General features: G+C 43.8%; 1 protein-coding gene across 1 annotated transcript in view; it reads left to right on the forward strand.

The window, feature by feature from the left end:
* The window catches only part of LOC124605320 (choline transporter-like protein 1), a 482,432-nt gene that overhangs the window by 176,880 nt on the left and 284,931 nt on the right, over positions 1-20,621 (forward strand). The window lies entirely within an intron of this gene.

The raw sequence follows: 20,621 nt of genomic DNA on the forward strand, positions 1-20,621 counted from the left end.
ACATTTCAGCAGGGTAATGCACGACCGCGTGTTGCAGCATCTGTAAGGGCTTCTCTGGATACAGAAAATGTTCGACTGCTGCCCTGGCCAGCACATTCTCCAGATCTCTCACCAACTGAAAACGTCTGGTCAATGGTGGCCGAGCAACTGGCCCGTCACAATACGCCAGCCACTACTCTTGATGAACTGTGGTATCGTGTTGAAGCTGTATGGGCAGCTGTACCTCTACACACCATTCAAGCTCTGTTTGACTCAATGCCCAGTTGGTTGTTCTGGGTAGTGATTTCTCAGGATCTATCCACCCAAACTGCGTGAAAATGTAATCAAATGTCAGTTCTAGTATAATATACGAGGGTTATTCCAAAAGTAAGGTCCGGTTATAAAAAAAAATCAAAACTAAAATGTTTTTTCAAAACAATTGTTTTATTTACATTCCTTACATCTTTATCTATTTTTCTACATAACTTCCATACTTATTTAAACATTTGTCACATCGTTCAACAAGCTTTTGAATGCCCATGTTATAGAAATCGGCCGCCTGTGACGATAACCAGTCCTTAACTGCTTCTTTCACTTCATCATCTGTGTCGAAGCGCTTGCCGCCGAGAAACTCCTTTAAGTAACGGAACAGGTGGAAATCACTTGGCGCCAGGTCCGGACTGTAAGAAGGATGGTCCATCTGTTCCCATCCAAATTTCTTGATCAGAGCTTGCGTTTCATTTGCAGTGTGGGGTCTGGCATTGTCATGCAACAACAAGATTCCAGACGACAAAAGACCACGTCGCTTATTCTGGATTGCACGTCGAAGTTTAGTCAGGGTAGCGCAGTAGGCGGCTTTATTAATCGTTGTTCCTCTCTCCATAAAGTCGACTAACAATACTCCACGTCTATCCCAGAACACAGTCGCCATAACCTTACGTGTTGAGATTGTCTGCTTTGCCTTGACCTTGACTGGCGATGACGTGTGACGCCATTGCATTGACTGACGTTTAGACTTTGGAGTGATGTGAGAAACCCATGTCTCATCCCCTGTGACAACATTGTCTAAAAGGCTGTCACCTTCCTTATGATATCGCTCCAAAAAATCAAGAGCAAAAGCCATTCTTTTCATTCGTTGGGGCTCAGTAAGCAGCCTGGGAACCCAACGGGCACACAATTTGTGAAACTTCAAATGTTCAGACACAATTCTGTACAAAGTTGTTCTACTCACATTCGGAAAATGCATGTCTACGTCTGTAATAGTGAATCGGCGATCTTCACGAATTTTTTTGTCAACCGCATTGACCAAATCGTCTGAAATCACTGATGGTCGGCCACACCGTGGTTCATCGTGCACATTATCCCGTCCTTCATTAAAAGCTCGCACCCACTTGCGCACTTTACTGTCGCTCATTATGTTAGGACCGTACACTTCAGTAATCTGCCGATGGATTTCCGCCGCTGAATTGTTTCTTGCAGACAAAAACCGTATCACTGCCCTTACTTCACAATCGGCGGGCTGATCAATTGTCTTAAACATTGTAAAGTGACACTGTGAACTACACTCAGCAACAGTAACAAAGCGAATGGCGACGTTTGACGCGCAAGGCTTGCCGGGAGTCGGCGCGCATGCGTGTTTTGTCATTGGCGCCAAATTTCAATAGTTACGGCGAATCGGACCTTACTTTTGGAATAACCCTCGTATTTGTCCAATGAATACCCGTTTATCACCTGCATTTCTTCTTGGTGTAGCAATTTTAATGGCCAGTAGTGTATCTCTGTGGTTTCAGAAGACTGAACAAGACGTACAGAAAGATGACTCATATCCTATGAATAGACCATCTCTCTAAGTTTCGCTTCGTAATACGCAGTGTGGTGTAGTTACAGAGCGCATCACTAGGGAGCGCGCATGTCAGGAAAAACAGACAAATCATACACTCCATAGTGGCGCACCGAATTAGTTCGCACCAGCAGACAGACAACCCACCAAATAGATTTCCAAAGCAGGATGCTGTCGTTGCACCTTCCCGGGCAGTAGCAGCAATGACTTCAATGGATTTCCTGCGCACATCGGAACGCTAACAGCATGCTTACGAGTATGAACCAAAACACCGCACATAAAAACGAGATTTTTCCGGGGTTCGTACCTCGGATACAGAAAGGTAGGGTCAAGTGTTTTGAACATCCCTTAGGCTAGGGACCATTTGTATGCTCAACAGAAGAATCAACTCAGTATCACTATCCTCCAGTACAGGGTCAAAGTCCTCCAGCTTAGGCAAATGGAGCAAAACGTTTGGTTCTTTTTGCATTTGATGTGGTCTACGGTGGGCGTTAGGGTGCTTATGGGGGTATTATTAGTTCACAGGGGATTCCTTAGAACAGGCTGTTCCAGCTCGTCGGCTCCGTTGTGAGCCGCGGAGCGCTCCCTGCTCCAGGGAGCCGTGTCGCTCGCTTTGAACATTCAAGTGAGCCGGCACGCGGCACGGCTGGCTGAGGCAGGCGGCAAGGCAAGCGTTTTGATGTGCCAGCTGCGTCTTACAAAATCGACAACCTCATACTCTTAGCCGCTAAGACGTGGAGACATGCTACACCAGAAAATACGATGTTTAGGAAATAAATAAGAAACAACTGTTTCACAAGAAATTGCATACTAAATTTATTGGACCTCTGTAGCTTGACATTTTCTTTTAATCCCAAGATCGGAAATATCAGGCGTCAAAGTGTTCGCAGCTTTAGTGCGGAGGATAGCCTTCATTGTTGCATCCTGAAGAAACGATCGTTCCTTACTTTTTACTCTTTTTCTTGCTGAGAAAAGCTTCTCACAACAATACGTAGATCCAAACATGCACGTGATCTGAGCGGTATTGCTGTGAAGCTTTGGAAACGTTTTTTGCTGTAATGAACGATACCATCGTGATAAATCCAACGTGTTGTAGTACCTCTCTTTCAACAAAGTTGAATTTTGCAAATCAATAATTTCCAATTGAAGTGACGATGACAAGTCATCATGTTATCAATGGAGAGACGTCTACAGACGTTAAAGTAACCTCTGGCGTGCCACAGGGGAGTGTTACGGGACCATTGCTTTTCACAATATATATAAATGACCTAGTAGATAGTGTCGGAAGTTCCATGCGGCTTTTCGCGGATGATGCTGTAGTATACAGAGAAGTTGCAGCATTAGAAAATTGTAGCGAAATGCAGGAAGGTCTGCAGCGGATAGGCACTTGGTGCAGGGAGTGGCAACTGTCCCTTAACATAGACAAATGTAATGTATTGCGAATACATAGAAAGAAGGATCCTTTATTGTATGATTATATGATAGCGGAACAAACACTGGTAGCAGTTACTTCTGTAAAATATCTGGGAGTATGTGTGCGGAACGATTTGAAGTGGAATGATCATATAAAATTAATTGTTGGTAAGGCGGGTACCAGGTTGAGATTCATTGGGAGAGTGCTTAGAAAATGTAGTCCATCAACAAAGGAGGTGGCTTACAAAACTCTCGTTCGACCTATACTTGAGTATTGCTCAACAGTGTGGGATCCGTATCAGATCGATTTGACGGAGGAGATAGAGAAGATCCAAAGAAGAGCGGCGCGTTTCGTCACAGGGTTATTTGGTAACCGTGATAGCGTTACGGAGATGTTTAATAAACTCAAGTGGCAGACTCTACAAGAGAGGCGCTCTGCATCGCGGTGTAGATTGCTCGCCAGGTTTCGAGAGGGTGCGTTTCTGGATGAGGTATCGAATATATTGCTTCCCCCTACTTATACCTGCCGAGGAGATCACGAATGTAAAATTAGAGATTAGAGCGCGCACGGAGGCTTTCAGACAGTCGTTCTTCCCGCGAACCATACGCGACTGGAACAGGAAAGGGAGGTAATGACAGTGGCACGTAAAATGCCCTCCGCCACACACCTTTGGGTGGCTTGCGGAGTATAAATGTAGATGTAGATGTAGACATGGGAAACTGAAAAAGGAGTGCTGAACACATTGTCTGCTTCGACAGGCAAACCCCTTCAATTGCCTGCACCTCCCTTGGAAACAAACATTCTGCAACTGCTACCATGCACGATTTTACGAGTGGTCCCACCGAAAACGGCTTGCCACTCGTCGCAATGATGTGAGCGACCCTGTAACTTGCCTGAATTGCAGATTCTGTAGCGTTTTCTCCGCTCTCATTCACCTGCAAATAATAAACGCATTACAGAACACGAACTATGTTGCATGTTTTGATACCCTCCGTATTACGAAACCTTTTTTAAACTTACGTCTCCTAGTATGTCGTTCTTAAGCCTGACTACCAGTTCTCTGCGTGCAACACCTTCCACCTGATAGTAGTGCGCTGCGAGAAGACGTGTATAAAGTCGTTGTATATTGTACCTCTTCGCAGAATTAAATACTTTATGACATACAAGACACCGCGGACGACCATCCCTCTCAATGAATAGAAAGGTATCCTCCAATAGAGGTACAGGGCTCCCGCAGCTAGTCATAGCTGTCATTGAACACGGATTATTGCGTCAGTTGCGGCTGCATGCGGCCAGGGGGCAGTGAGTTCGCTTTCCCCCTCCACGCGGGCTCCGAGCTGCAGCAGTGAGCGCTCCGGAGCGCACCGGATCCCTGGAGCTCGGTTGGAACAGCCTGCCTTAGAGTATGTGAAAAAAGTGTGTTTTCACCTTTTTCGTGAAAAACAAACGAGTTGCAGATCCCAAGACGGCTTTGTATATAAAATGTCTGAAATCCTTACGATGTATTCCTAACGTCCCAATCTCGAGCAACCTTGAAAATTTTATTGATATCTTTATCCGTTTCCAAGATACAGTGGTTCGGAGTTACCTCACTTCTACACGTAAAACACGAGACATTAAATTATGTGTGAGGTGAAAACGTAGTTTATAAAGTGATATAGCGCTGAGAATTATGCTGTACAGTGTCTCCCTTATCATCAGAAGAATTATGGGAACCGTACGTTGTAGTACTGCAGCACATCCAAATTTTGTTGCAGTTAAAGTACAATCTGAGGTGTAAAATTAGTTTTGCGTTAATTCAGTTTCGCATAATAAATTATCAAAATTTAACTGACCAATACATTTTTTCCATATGAGTGGCATGCCCAGCTGCAGTAGGGAAAAGAAGGGAACCCGGAGAAATTGAGAATGTGTTCCCATTTATTTGGCTGGCTCTGAGCACTATGGGAGTTAACATCTGAGGTCATCAATCCCCTAGAACTTAGAACTACTTAAACCTAACTCACCAAAGGACATCACACACATCCATGCCCGAGGCAGGATTCGAACCTGCGACCATAGCGGTCGCGCGGTTCCAAGACTGAAGCACCTAGAACCGCTCGGCCACAACGGCCGGCTCCCATTTATTTATAAGACTATCTGAAAAGAGGGGTGCCAGCCATCTCATTCTACCTTCTTCAGCCTCTTTAAAAACTTTCTCAAATATTCTGGAATGTGAACATATTCGTGTTTTTTTATGCTCAGAGAAGACACAGCGGCTGTGGAAAAGAGATGGAAGAATAACAAATACTGAAAGACAGCAGACAGTGGTTATGGTATAGAAAAGTGAGATGGAGACAGAGACATTGCGAGAGAAAGAGAAGGAGACAGTGGCAGTGGAACATAGTTGACAGCGACAGAACACTGCTAGGAAAAGTGCGAAGGAGCCAGTGTGCGAACGGGGAGGGGGGAGAAGGGGAGAAAGAGAAGAGAGAGGTGAAAAGTGGGACGTGGTTAAGAGCCAATGATAATAAGCGACAGAGTCCGTCACAGTGAAACGAGGATGAGAGAGATAATGACAGTAAGAAGCGATAACGCCAATGGAAAGGAGTGAATGCGATACTAGCAGTAAGAGAGAGCAGAAGGAGGTAGTGATAGAAGACGAGACTGCAGCAGTCGGACAGAGCGAAGGAGGGTGTGGCTGTGCGACAGGAGACAGTGACAGAAAGACACAGAGAGATAGTTCAGCTGAATGAGTGAGTGAGAATGGGCAAATGGGAGAGGATCGGTGTGAGCGACTAAACAGCGATGCCCTAATGGGTGTGAGGAAGTTACAGTTAGAGGAACTTGTGGATGTAGAAGTGAGTTGCATGTTAACTCTTTCCAGACGGAGGCTAGTCTCACAGGCATGAGTGTTTTAATTTATTACTTATTTACTACTAAATCTATTCGCACCAAATTTTGCACACTGGTGAATATTCTTACAAAATAATAACATTGTACGACACATAGTTCAGGAGACATAGCTTCTACTGCATTGGGCCAGAGCACGAGTTAGGTTGGGGACCGCCTCGAAAGTGTTAAAGAGAGCACGGCAAATTTTCTGGGAAAAATTTGATAGATGGTGAGGAAGGTAGGATGAGGCGGTATGAGGCATCTGGTACTCTGCTTTTCAGTCAGGGACTTTTAAATAAGCAGGAACATTTTAGCTTTTTTTGTGGAACGTTTTTCCGCTGGTTAACATTTGCATTGTAACAAAAACGGTGGCCATATCGAGCACTTGCAATTTGAGTTATGATCTTGGAGAGGCGCTCAGTTCTCTGATACGTGTCTATCTACTGTATGTCTTGTAGCTCTCGTCCAGTCATCTTCTGAAATCCCAGAAGTGTGCCGTAGAATACTGTTCTTGTGACTATCTTCGCTTAGTTGATTACTGTGTTATTGACAAATTCTTGCTCTTGAAATTTTAAGAAAACGGTATCATGTAAGTTGCAGACAAATAATGATAATATTAATAATAATAGTAGTAGTAGCAGTAGTAGTAGTAGCAGCAGCAGCAATAAGAGTAATAATGATAATAATAATAATACAGGGTGATTCAAAAAGAATACCACAACTTTAGGAATTTAAAACTCTGCAACGACAAAAGGCAGAGCTAAGCACTATCTGTCGGCGAATTAAGGGAGCTATAAAGTTTCATTTAGTTGTACATTTGTTCGCTTGAGGCGCTGTTGACTAGGCGTCAACGTCAGTTGATGCTAAGATGGCGACCGCTCAATAGAAAGTTTTTTGTGTTATTGAGTACGGCAGAAGTGAATCGACGACAGTTGTTCAGCGTGCATTTCGAACGAAGTATGGTGTTAAACCTCCTGATAGATGGTGTATTAAACGTTGGTATAAACAGTTTACAGAGAATGGGTGTTTGTGCAAAGGGAAAAGTTCTGGACGGCCGAGAACGAGTGTTGAAAATGTAGCACGTATCCAGCAAGCATTTGTTCGCAGCCCAGGAAAATCGACTCGCAGAGCTAGCAGAGAGCTGCAAATTCCACAATCAACTGTATGGAGAGTCCTACGAAAAAAGTTACCTGAACGTCAACTACCCGAGGCGATGGATGGGCCGCCAGGCAGCCCGTGACAGAGCACTTCATCACTGGCCTCCAAGAAGCCCTGATCTTACCCCCTGCGATTTTTTCTTATGGGGGTATGTTAAGGATGTGGTGTTTTGGCCACCTCTCCTAGCCACCATTGATGATTTCAAACGAGAAATAACAGCAGCTATCCAAACTGTTACGCCTGATATGCTACAGAGAGTGTGGAACGAGTTGGAGCATCGGGTTGATATTGCTCGTGTGTCTGGAGGGGGCCATATTGAACATCTCTGAACTTGTTTTTGAGTGAAAAAAAACCTTTTTGAATACTCTTTGTAATGATGTATAACAGAAGGTTATATTATGTTTCTTTCATTAAATACACATTTTTAAAGTTGTGGTATTCTTTTTGAATCACCCTGTAATACGAGGGCAAGTCACAAAGTATCAGCACAATATTCTTCTAATTTCTTATAACAGTAATACACAATTTACAGTGACAACTGTTTTTCATCTTAGTCACTCTGATTTTGAGTGGACTTGGCCCATCGTTGCTCAAGCTTTTTAGTACCGTCATAAAGAAAGTTTTTCGATTAATAGAAAGCCATGTGTGCACCACTACCTTCACATGCGAAAAGGGAACGCCGTTTGACAGTAGACATAGGACTTTCTTTCCAATTGCGGGCTTCAGTTTTCTGCAAAACGTTTCATTGTGACGTTGACTATTTACCTTCGACCCGTTTTCCAGCTAATGTTGCAGAAACAGGTTTTGCTTGTCCTGCGCTTCTGCGAGTATTACTTTTCCTGCAGAAGGGTGACTCTTGAATATTATTTTAGCGGAGATCCTGTATATTTCCTTTACATGTTCTGGCCTTTGCAACGTAGTTTAAAGTGACAGACACATGACTTATTTGCAGTGATGATTCTCCTGGAAAACATATCACCTCCATTAGTCCGACGTTGCAGTTCCTGCTGGCAGATTCTCACACGATTGTGCTTGTGCTCTTCATTGAACTATTTTGGGAGCCATCTTGTACAAACATTACGAAAGTTCAGCTCGTTTCGCTACTTCAACAAGAGGCACCCCCTCGGTAACACAAAATCAGGTGACGAATTTGCTCAATGTTGGCATCAGCAGTTGGTGTAACTGGACATCCTGCCCTCTCCTCGCCCAGAGCGCTTTTTTTTTTTTTTCATTTGTTGTCATTTCCATTCCCCATCAGGGGCGGGCTAGCAGCAGCATCAGCGCTGCTCTTTAGCCAAAAGACATAAATAGACAGGAAGACATTCAAAAATAATTCTATCGCTTGCGCCTTTGTCCCGCATTTTGCACAGTGTTGGCGTGGTTAAATCGGATTTGGCATGTTAAGTTGAAGGGGTGGCCGGATGCCCTTCCTGCCAACACCCCGTACCCCCCGGGGCGGAATCAGAGTATCCCATCTGTCTGTGTCTAGTATAAATCATGGAAAAGTGCGGATGTGTGTCAAATGTCTGTGAGTCATGTAACTGTGGTGGAACATGGGGACCAGCCCAGTATTCACCTAGAGGGATGTGGAAAACAGCCTAAAAACCACATCCAGGCTGGCCGGCACACCAGCCCTCGTCGTTAACTGGTGGACGGATTCGATACGGGTCCGGCGCGCCTACCCGGAGTCCAGGAAGCAGCGCTTTAGTGCTCTCAGCTAACCTGGTGGGTCTGAAGACATTTAAAAATAATATAAAGGAGATAACATGGCGGAATTTAGAAACAAAAAAGGCGGAACAGAAGCAAATCAGACATACAAAGTGGTGACTGTAAATCGGAGATAAAAATCTAAAAAAAGTATGTTACCCAAAAATTATCCAAACACTGCATTTAAAGGCATCAGGCAAAGTACAGCCGGATCATAGACGTCCGTGATGATGATGGTGATGATGAATTCCCATACTCCATGACGGAGCAAAGGGGAACGTTGCAGGAGACCCGCACCACCATACTAGGGAAGGTCCTAGTGGAAGTGGTCTGCCATTGCCTTCCTCCGACCGTAATGTTGATGAATGATGATGATGAAGACGACACAACAACACCTAGTCATCTCGAGGCAGTAGAACAAGTAAAACAGTCACATGACGGGCGGCGTAGCAAGGAATTGTCACAGACAATAAACAGGTCGAGCACACAATTAAAACCCACATCACTAGATGACACTGTAGAACGGCACCGAAACACAACACTAGCGTAGCACACTGATACCGAATAAAAACCTGTGAGGATCTGCATGGGTGGGGGGGGGGGGGGGGGATAAGTTAAATGTAAGAAGGGGAAGGAGGCTAGGAGGATGGGAGAGAAAGGGGGATGAGGTGGGGGGCGCGCCAAAGGAGGGCTGGGAAGGGAAGGGACGGGAGAGGAAAACAGCCGAGGAGGGGGTGCAGAGACTCAGGGAGGGAAGGAGGAAAATCCGCCCTGGGAGAAGGAGGGGTGAGGAAAAAGATGGCCCTGGTGACGGGGGGGGGGGAGGGGGGGGAGCAAGGCCAGGTTATAGTTGGAAGGAAGGCTTTATGTCACGACGAATTTCATCACCCGGGAGGGGGGGGGGGGCGCTGGAAATCCCAGCGCGCTTGTTCGGCCGCTTTTCTATTGTTCACTCTTGGAAAGTCTTCGCCGAGGTAAAACTTCGCCACTGTACTCTGCTGAAAGTCTTCTATGAATTCCAGCTCCTTGTATACCGCAAGACCACAAATAAAAAAAGTTAATTAAAAAAATTGTAGAACGACGTTCTTCATTGATCGAAACTGACATGCTTACATGTTTATTTCTTAACCTACCACAAGCGAAGAGACTGGGGTCATCTAGCGGCTCGGGAACGTACTAAGCTATACTGCCAACCTAACGACGATTACAATGAAAGTGTAGATACTTACTGAATTTCAGTACTACTACTACTAACAATAATAGTAATAATTAATAATAATAGTTGTAGTAAAATCATTATTATTTTATAATAACTAGCGATAAACTTGTCGTCTCCAGCTTGGTATCTGACCTTATTCCTAGTATCTGATGCGTATATAATTCATCAAATCGTGTAACGGAGAAATGGAACAGCGCTTAGAACGAGTGGTAAACGAGTGCGGCATTTAACGCCCTGAAGACCCGTAAAGCGATGTGAATGCGAGCAAGAAGCGGCGAGAAACAGCGCGACCGGCGTTGGGTGACCTCAGTGAGACGTCACGCCGCAAGTGGCGCGGATGCCTCGCCTTAATGCCCCCTAATGAAGGCTCGTCCACTTAGACGGCGGCCCGCCGCTGTGTACGCCTGCTACTGCGTATCGCTCCGCGGCTAGCAAGTAACCATTTCTGCTCCTTTTATTCTCCTTCTACACAAACGAACTCACCATTTCCAAACGACTGGAATGTTAATTAAAACGACCAAAAGATTTTCCAGTTTTTTTAAATTATGAACAAAATAACACACACACAAAAAAAAAAATGTTTGGGCAAGCACTTATTGACAAGTACTAAGTTTGCATTTCGTGAATACAGAAAAAAGGGACTTTAAATTTTAGTTTCCCGTTGACAACGAGGTGGAGGAGGAGGATATTAGTGTTTAACGTCCCGTCGACAACGAGGTCATTAGAGACGGAGCGCAAGCTCAGGTGAGGGAAGGATGGGGAAGGAAATCGGCCGTGCCCTTTCAAAGGAACCATCCCGGCATTTGCCTGAAGCGATTTAGGGAAATCACGGAAAACCTAAATCAGGATGGCCGGAGACGGGATTGAACCGTCGTCCTCCCGAATGCGAGTCCAGAGTGCTAACCACTGCGCCACCTCGCTCGGTGAGACAACGAGGTCATTAGCGTCACATCTATACACGGTGATTCATCTGCCCCTACCCACGCACCCCGCAACGCTTTCAAAACCACCCGCATAATTTTCAAATTCTCTCGCTCGCTACGTGCAAACTCTAGGCCGTGTGCTACGTGGGCGACGGAAGGCACCGACAGCGAGCGACTTCTGGATACGCGACGCTCCAGCAGCAAGCAGCAGCATCGGGCGAAAAGCTCGGGTGTCCTGCGTGTGAGAGACTGTGTCACGCAGCTGTTTCTATAAAACGGAGTCCCTAACCTGTAGAAAACTGTAACTGGAGAGTAAGGCTACAAAATTAGATTTACTTAAAAAAAAAAGCGAAAAGGAATGCTGTGCATGAAATTTACAAAGGGGGAACCTCCACGAAGAATTTCATAAATATCATCAACGACGAAGGTCACCAGACAAATTCTTCGGATACACTTGAATTAGCAGAGGAGCATTCGACTATCTCATCGATAAATTAAATACGAATGTTTTTTTTTACAGGATCAAGAACTTATCACAGCCAATAAATGCGGAAGAATGACTACTACATGACTAACTGCACTAAATAGAAACATAAGTGCACAGATAGATGCGGGGGTATAACTGCTAACTGTGGTGTAGTGGTGGCGCCACAGTTCGTAATTACATGTTACGAAAATGTCATGGGATCGATTCTGGACTGTTTTTACAGTTTTACTGACGCAGTTATAATTCTGTATACTAAGTTTTATGTATACTGTTACACTGCATCCCTAAGTTCTCGTATATTTTTAAGGTCTTGCCAAAGAAATTGATCTTCACACCTATCCCAGTGTATCACACAAATTTAATTCCTAATAAATTACAATGAACCATGAAATTTTATAGATATTTGATGTTGCGAACGTAATTCATCAGCAGTCATTGTTAAGGCCAAAGGTTTCAATTAATCTAAATAGTCCATAAAAGTACAGCATAAAATGTGTAATGATTTGTATAAAAGTATGAAATAAAAAATATTAGGGCACGTTTGGTGCACCTCATTTTTCGTTCATGTTTTCGAAAGTCATTCAAAGGCACGTAGAACGTTTCTTTGATCTACTTATTTCTTTTACACAGATCATTTCATATAATATTTGACTTATTTCTTTCATTTTTTAATTTCAAGTTTTATTCAGAAAGCATGATCTGACTCCTCATTTGCCTTCCTAACGTACTTGATTCGAAGTAAGCCTGTTTGACATATAAATACCGCACCAATGTATCTTTTTATGCGCAAAATAGCTAGGTCTTGAACAGATGAAAATTTTGAGACTTGATTTACAAAGCTTGGCAGCAGCTTTTCGTGAAATACTTCAATTTCTCCTCAGTTTATTAATTAAGTTTTCGTTAATTACCCTGATTACTTTCAAGCAGTTAAATATTTTCGTGCCAAACTAGAACTCATGCTGGTCACTTTGATACCCCGTTTACCTGTTTCTCTCCCTTTGTTTGGCTATGAAAATTTGGACAAAATCTTATGGTGTAATTTATAGGGAGTATTGTTTTCGCTCTGCACACCCGTTTACAACAACATATCGAGTGTTAATCATATGATAAAATAGTCCTTTCTGCGTGTTGTCATTTCCAAGAATCGTCGTTTCGATATCTTGAACCATTCATTAGATACGACGATTTTTACGACCACTTGATTCCCGAAGCGCAGAAAGGTTCGGACGCGCCGCGAACGACCTGTCCGTGGATGTAACAACCAATATCTCAAGAATCAAAAGAGATATCACTCCGATCTCAACTCTAAATACAATTCAGATATATTGGTTACATTTCATACGCAATAATGTATGGTCTTAAATGAACTATATGGAAAGGCTACGCATTGTGATTTTATCTCTGCAAATTCTTGAAAATTTCCTGCAGCCATGTACTCAATTTCGTGCAGCACAGTAACTATGACGAATAACGAAAATAAATTCAGACATTTATCGTTTAAAGATATCACGCTAAAAGATGCGGAAGAACCAAATTTTTTCACCCAATAGGTTTCCTAAAATCAGATGTTAAGTATTTGTAGCTGCTGTCGCGTCCGCTCCACTGCTTTACCGAGAAGAAACGTGGCTGTCGCTCTCTGTCGCCCGTGCCGCAGCGACAAGATTCAAACACGTTTGAATTCAAACGTCGCCAGTTGCAGTGGGAGACAGACAGCGACACAGACGTCGCTCAAGTAGGACACTTCCGTAGCTATACCTGCGGTTGTGTTTTGTCACCTGAAGCTGTCGGCCGCTTCTGTCGCTCACGTAGGACACGGCCTGGAGTGTGAGAAAGTAAGCAAAATGTTTATAGGCGTAAATTATAACTTCAAAAAATAATTTGTTCATGTGAAAAGGGTGGCGTTCCTTATGCTGATAGTTACTGTAGTGGATCTTGTTTGGGTTGTGGTAGGCTGGCATTATCTGTCTACAAATTATTATTTACTGCTTGCTGTTGTTTTAATGCCAGTAGGGTGGTGATTCTGTTACATGAAGTGGTTGAGAAATGTGGTGTACGCCACGTATTTCCACTTTTCAGTGTTTCAGGTGTTCAGAGTATCTTATGCTAAACTGTATGCTCGTCTGTTACACGTATGATGAATGACAGTTATTGAAGCTTAATTGACGTAAGTCTGCACAACTATAAATAAATACAGCTAACAGTGTTTGTAACTTCCTTTTCGAGGTCACCACGAGTCACGTAGGGTATGTAACAGAACATTTCTCCCCTCATCTCGTATATTCATAAAACTTGTCTGGTTGTTCTCGTAACTGAGGACAGAGTGTACAGTACTCACCTGTTATTTTCCAGACGGATATAGCCCATTCACATACATTCGGCGTCTTTTTAATAGTAAAAGCCGCACCGCAGCAATATCTCCAGGGACAATTGCTACAGCTTTTCGTTAGTTTCAGTGGCTGAATGGTTTAATTAAAGGCACATAGAATTTACCTGCGCCTACTGCTCTTCTCACTTCACCTGTATTTTTTGGTACACAAAGTGCAAATAACGTCTAAAAATTAGAGCATTACTGCTAACCTATCGATAGGAGAGTGCTGCCGCCTATGGATATTACACACTAAATAAAAACTCGCTCTTTTCAAATATTCATGGTAAAGATATGAAACTGTCACGATAGTTACAGGAAAAAAATCAGTTTCAATCTTTGTTGAGCAGCCCACGTAGCTCTTAAGGTATTCATATTAGGTTCCATTTTTACTAGACTTTATTGCTTCGAATGATCGTTCCTGTCATATCCCTGAATATTGGCCATCCCTGCTGGGACACCCTGGACATTCTATACACAAGGATAGGTTACGCAGCGAGTTCCACATTCAGATAAAGCAATTGAATGTAGTTTGTTCGAGAGACTGTGGATTTACGCATCTTGCAAGAAGTGGAATTATTTACCAACACGTGAGGGAACTCGACAGCGACAAGATCGTGGCCTATCGTGGTTTATCGTACAGCAACGCTGCTAGTTCTGTTGGTCAGCCTCAGACGACTGTCATGCGAAATGGAATCTAATAGTTTTCAGAAGCGTCTTACTCTACGCATGCTGATCTCAACGGTCCCATGTGGCTATCACGCGATAGGGCAGACATTGTTTACTCGGTTGTACTGGATAATGCAATCACGTCACGTTCCTCGACTCAGGAAGCCGACTTGGTTGCATCAAATCCAGTATCCATACGGACAGTGCGACGACGTTTGGACTGTCAGCATGGCAACCACTGGTGCAGATTGCCTTGGTGTGGCAATAAAGAGAGAGAACTGAGTACAGGAGTGGTACCACGTCGTCTTTTCAGACATACAGCACCACAGTGGATGAATCCGTGTGTGGAGGTTCCTGGGAGAACTAACGTTGTCAGACAACATTCGTCGTCGTCATACCGGCCCAGCACCTAGCATGATGCTAATGGGCGCCATGGATATGAAACATAATCATTTCTGGTTCGCACAGCCAGTAATGAAGACAGCTGGTCTTACATTCCTGATTAATGAAGTGTTCGAGACGTTGACTTTCAACAAGATAGCACAAGAACGCATGTTACCCGTGCTGTCTTCACCTGCCTATACTTGAGTCTGCGTAAGTTGATCCCTGACAGATGCAGTGGGCTGGGCGCAGCAGCCTTGCGGGCCTACCTCAACCAATAACGTAACGCGGTTTTGCCAACGTCTCTATGGCAACACCACCGTGTTGTCACAGCTTATAGGCGGCTACTGTTTTCGCCTTCAACTGTTGGCGCCTCATAGTTGAAAGCTGGCAACAGCGCTCCGAGCTGTCAGGGAACTTCTCACGCCGTCTCGACTACAGATACAGTGGGTGCTGGACTGTTGCCCAGGGCAATGTGTTGCACATCTCTCACTCACTGAAGACAAACTTCAAATTTGTGTCTTCGCCTTGAGTCTTCAATTTCTTCTTGTGTCTTCACTTCTTCTGGATGATGATCTCTTCTTCGGTTAGTCTCTTGGAGTTCAGCTACAGTTTCCTTTTTTCCTCTTTCCTCTTCTTTTCGCGTCATATCGCAAAGGAAGCCACGAGTACAGTGTAAATGGTCCCTACTGAATATGAGAAGTTAATGAAGCGCATCTTTTATGGTATCTCCATCGTGTACTGTCCCTTAACCACCACAACTGCCTCTGATACTTGGTACTATATCCTTATTACGACTCACTCTCCCTTTCAGATTAATAAATTTTAACTTGGGCTTCTAATGGGCTTTCGAGTCGTAGCCTACGCCGTAACTGTAGATGTACCAGACTTCTATTTTTCATAAAGTAATTCCTATGACTGTCATCAATTTCTTCAATATCTTCGAGTTTGTCTCATTTGAAGAAGAATAAGGTAAATAGATGAAGACTCTACTCTACGACCGGTTTCAAAAATCGTCGGAATATTGAATTACAGTTTCTCTTCGTGCCCAGACAACCAGCGACACTGAACAGAACTGGATAAAATCAGAGACTCGTCGTTTTTTGTACTAGTAATTACATTTGAAAATGATATTTTTCAACATAGCTATTCCATAAAAGTAATCCGCATATAATTTGACTGCATACTTTTCATCAACGCATAGTTTCTTGCTCTTTCGTGTCCTCGAAAATCAGTATATAGCACCATAGACATACAGTACTTTTCGCTCTTGAATTGGAAATTTGTGGTAAGATCTTATGGGACCAAACTGCTGAGGTCATCGGTCCCTAAGCCTATACACTACTTAGTCTAACTTAAAATAACTTACGCTATGGACAACGCACGCACCCATGCCCGAAGGAGGACTCGAACCTCCGACGGGGCAAGCCGCACGGACAGTCACAACGCGCCCTACCCCACGCGGCTACCCCGCGCGGCACTTCTCGCTCTTAGTAAGTCTCAGAATTAATTAACTTCTTCGTATAAATTTTACAAGTTCATTAAATTCCATAATAAATATGACTTAAATTATCTTCTTCTTTGGTAAATAAGGGGGTATGTGTTATGCAATGAATATTCGTTTTCTCCATGATACATTTCAGGCTTGACTCGGTTTACTCACTTAACGATATGCAGAGGGTGGACCCGTAATAAAATATTTTAACTCGTGTTATAAAAGTGTACTTCTTTCGGGAGTAGCCAAGAGAAGACACACTACATATGTAATGCGAGTTTTCAGGCATAAAATCAAAACTTTTGACGTTTTACAAAACAAGTCCTACAATATTCTTCACTCGCTCTTGCTCAAAATGATATATAACTTATCTTTGAGCGTCGTTTAGAAGTATTTTATTTTCAATTTCATTGTATTACCTGCGTATCTCCGAAATCAACAGTCGAACATGCGTGTCTTTATACGCGTTTCTCAAGCGGGTAAGTGTGTAGCTGAATTAAATCTACACGAAAATGTGAGGTAAAGAAACTGGAATGCATCTGACACGCACAGAAGTGGGTGGGCACACGTCATAGAAAATTAAAACAAACTCTTCACACCACCAGATTGTCGGGAGCCGAGCCACTGAGTGATCGACAGACGGATAAAATGAACTTCATCAGTATTATGGATGCCCATCAGGAATAATGGAAATGCTTTAGAAAGTATCAAGAAAGCAGTCTTTGGCGTCGCAATTCCACAAACTCTCAACTGACAGAAAACCGATACATTCACTTTGCTTACTAGTACTTGACTTATGGTGTAAATTCCGGACGGCTGAAATTTCTGGAGTGTATTTTGAACACAAGAACTCTATTTCTGAAGCGGTTATGGGTGCCATCAAGCGAATTTATAGGAAACTAGTTTATCCAGACCTCCCCCGAAAGTGTCCACATGGGCAGACTCAGGATCACAGTGAGCCTCTCAGTAATATTGTCTGGATAAGATAGCCCAAAAATTTGTATGTAGGGTTAAATAGATTGAAACGGGAAGCTATTAATGCTACATTAACACTTAATGATGGATGCATGGGGACAATACAAGTTCCTGCCCATCTTAACATCATCCCAGGCTGTCATAATATAAAGAGGTTGAAATTATTACACAAGTCGAGACATGCCGAGGCACAGCGTGCAGCCGAGTTCACCACCAAAGAAGCAAGGTGAGACTCGAGGAAGACGCTTTTAGAGAAGGAGGCTGGCAGAAAAGATGATGCTGACTATGCTGCTGGGTGCTTTTGAGACTTAATTTAGAAATACACTACTGGCCGTTAAAATTTGCTACACCACGAAGATGACGTGCTACAGACGCGAAATTTAACAGACAGGAAGAAGATGCTGTGATATGCAAATAATTAGCTTTACAGAGCATTCACACAAGGTTGGCGCCGGTACCTACAGCGTGCTGACATGGGGAAAGTTTCCAATCGATTTCTCATACATAAACAGCAGTTGACCGGCGTTGCCTGGTGAAACGTTGTTGTGATGCCTCGTGTAAGGAGGAGAAATGCGTACCATCGCGAATGCGGTTTAATGTATCGCGACATTGCTGCTCGCATCGGTCGAGATTCAATGACTGTTAGCACAGGAATCGGTAGGTTCAGGAGGGTAATACGGAACGCCCTGCCGGATCCCAATGGCCTCGTATCACTAGCAGTCGAGATGACAGGCATCTTATCCGCATGGCTGTAACGGATCGTGCAGCCACGTCTCGATCCCTGCGTCAATAGATGGAGACGTTTGCAAGACAACAATCATCTGCACGAACAGTTCGACGATGTTTGCAGCAGCATGGACTATCAACTCGGAGACCATGGCTGCGGTTGCTCTCGACGCTGCATCACAGCCAGGAGCACATGCGATGGTGTACTCAACGACGAACCTGCGTGCACGAATGGCAAAACGTCATTTCTTCGGATGAATCCAGGTTCTGTTTACAGCATCATGATGGTCGCATCCGTGTTTGGCGACATCGCGGTGAACGCACATTGGAAGCGTGTATTCGTCATCGCCATACTGGCGTATCACCCGGCGGGATGGTATGGGGTGCCATTGGTTACACGTCTCGGTCACCTCTTGTTCGCATTGACGGCACTTAGAACAGTGGATGCTACATTTCAGATGTGTTACGACCCGTGGCTCTACCCTTCATTCGATCCCTGCGAAACCCTACATTTCAGCAGGATAATGCACGACCGCATGTTGTAGGTCCTGTACGGGCCTTTCTGGATGTAGAAAATGTTCGACTGCTGCTCTGAGCAGCACATTCTGCAGAACTCTTCAACAACTGAAAACGTCTGGTCAATGATCGACGAGCAACTGGCTCGTCACAATACGCCAGTCACTACTCTTGATGAATTGGAGCTGCATGGGCAGCTATACATGAACACGCCATCCAAGCTCTGTTTGACTCAATGCCCAGGCGTATCAAGGCCGTTATTACGGCCAGATGTGGTTGTTCTGGGTACTGATTTCTCAGGATCTATGCACCCAAATTGCGTGAAAATGTAGTCACATGTCAGTTCTAGTATAATATATTTGTCCAATGAATACCCGTTTATCATCTGCGTTTCTCCTTGGTATAGCAATTTTAATAGCCGGTAGTGTATGAGTGACCTTTTATTGTTTTAAACTTAAAACACGATTTTCTCAAAATGACTTTTATTACACCTACACCTACGTGGATACTCTGCAAATCACACTTAAATGCGTGGTAGAGGGTTTATCGAACCACCTTCACAGTAATTATCTATTATTCTACTCCTAAACAGCGCGCGGAAGAAACGATCACCTACATCTTTCCGAGAGAACTCTTAGTTCCCTTATTTTATTATGTAGGTCGGCGTCAAATGCCTGACAGGAAATCACAAATCCGGTCGCATAACTGAGATGATATTTCATAAGCACGCAATTTGATTACAAGCCGCTTGTGGGTTACAGTACGTTATGCACCTATGTATGAAACTCTACTTGTGATAGTTGCATGAAACTTTTTGACTTGTCTTATAACATTCTGTACCTAAAGAAGCACAATAATGGTAGTGATTTGTATGGGTATGAATCAAGGGGCTTATTATATGTACAAATATTGACAATGAAAAATGCTGCACTTAAAAAAATTATATCTCTAGTTCTTTTGCATCGTATCGCCGCATGAGTTGCGGTACGGCTTCAGGCTCCTTGTTGCGCTGCACGGCCATCGACGTGATAAACTCTCTCCGCGCCAAATACGGCCCGTCAGCGCTCGCCAGATATCCGCGATGTGAATGTAACTAGGAAAACAAACAAAATGCTTCGTAGTTAACAGCAAATAAAAATATCTTTGTGGTTAACTCATTAGATTAGCTTGATACAGTACCAGACGTCGTGTAGGTGGCAAAATTCTGTATGATACCGTGCAACGTAGTTGTAACTTCAAGACGTAGATGTTTGGGTGTGCGCTGCATCTGTATCACACCCTTCGTAACTGATTCATTACAGGTCGTCTGGGCCGACGGGATGCGCCATCCTACCGACAGGGAATTACCTGTGTATTCATCCTGAGAACTTTGTTGTACGTTTCACTTGGATTTTTAATGTCTGAAATAAAATAACAGAATGCTTCAACAAGTGAATAACGTTTCATTTCCCTCCCTCTTCCTAGAAACGTACCTCAGTTTAATCTGTATACAAATAAATATGCACAACTGGTTTCTCATCCAGACACTGCCACAGTAGTTTTGTGTATCTGTGTGTACGTGCGTTCGTGCGATGTATGTAGTCCTATATCTTCCACTGTGCGTAAGGGAGTTTCATGCATGTGAGTTGTAACGTGCAAACTAAGAGACTGAGACTGAGTTTGAAGTCACAGTTATCTTCTTCCTTCCTACAGAATTTAAATGGTGGGAGCATATTTTTCGATGAGAAATACACTCCTGGAAATGGAAAAAAGAACACATTGACACCGGTGTGTCAGACCCACCATACTTGCTCCGGACACTGCGAGAGGGCTGTACAAGCAATGATCACACGCACGGCACAGCGGACACACCAGGAACCGCGGTGTCGGCCGTCGAATGGCGCTAGCTGCGCA

Source organism: Schistocerca americana, chromosome 3, assembly GCF_021461395.2.
Source record: "Schistocerca americana isolate TAMUIC-IGC-003095 chromosome 3, iqSchAmer2.1, whole genome shotgun sequence".
Taxonomy (NCBI): Eukaryota; Metazoa; Arthropoda; class Insecta; order Orthoptera; family Acrididae; genus Schistocerca; species Schistocerca americana.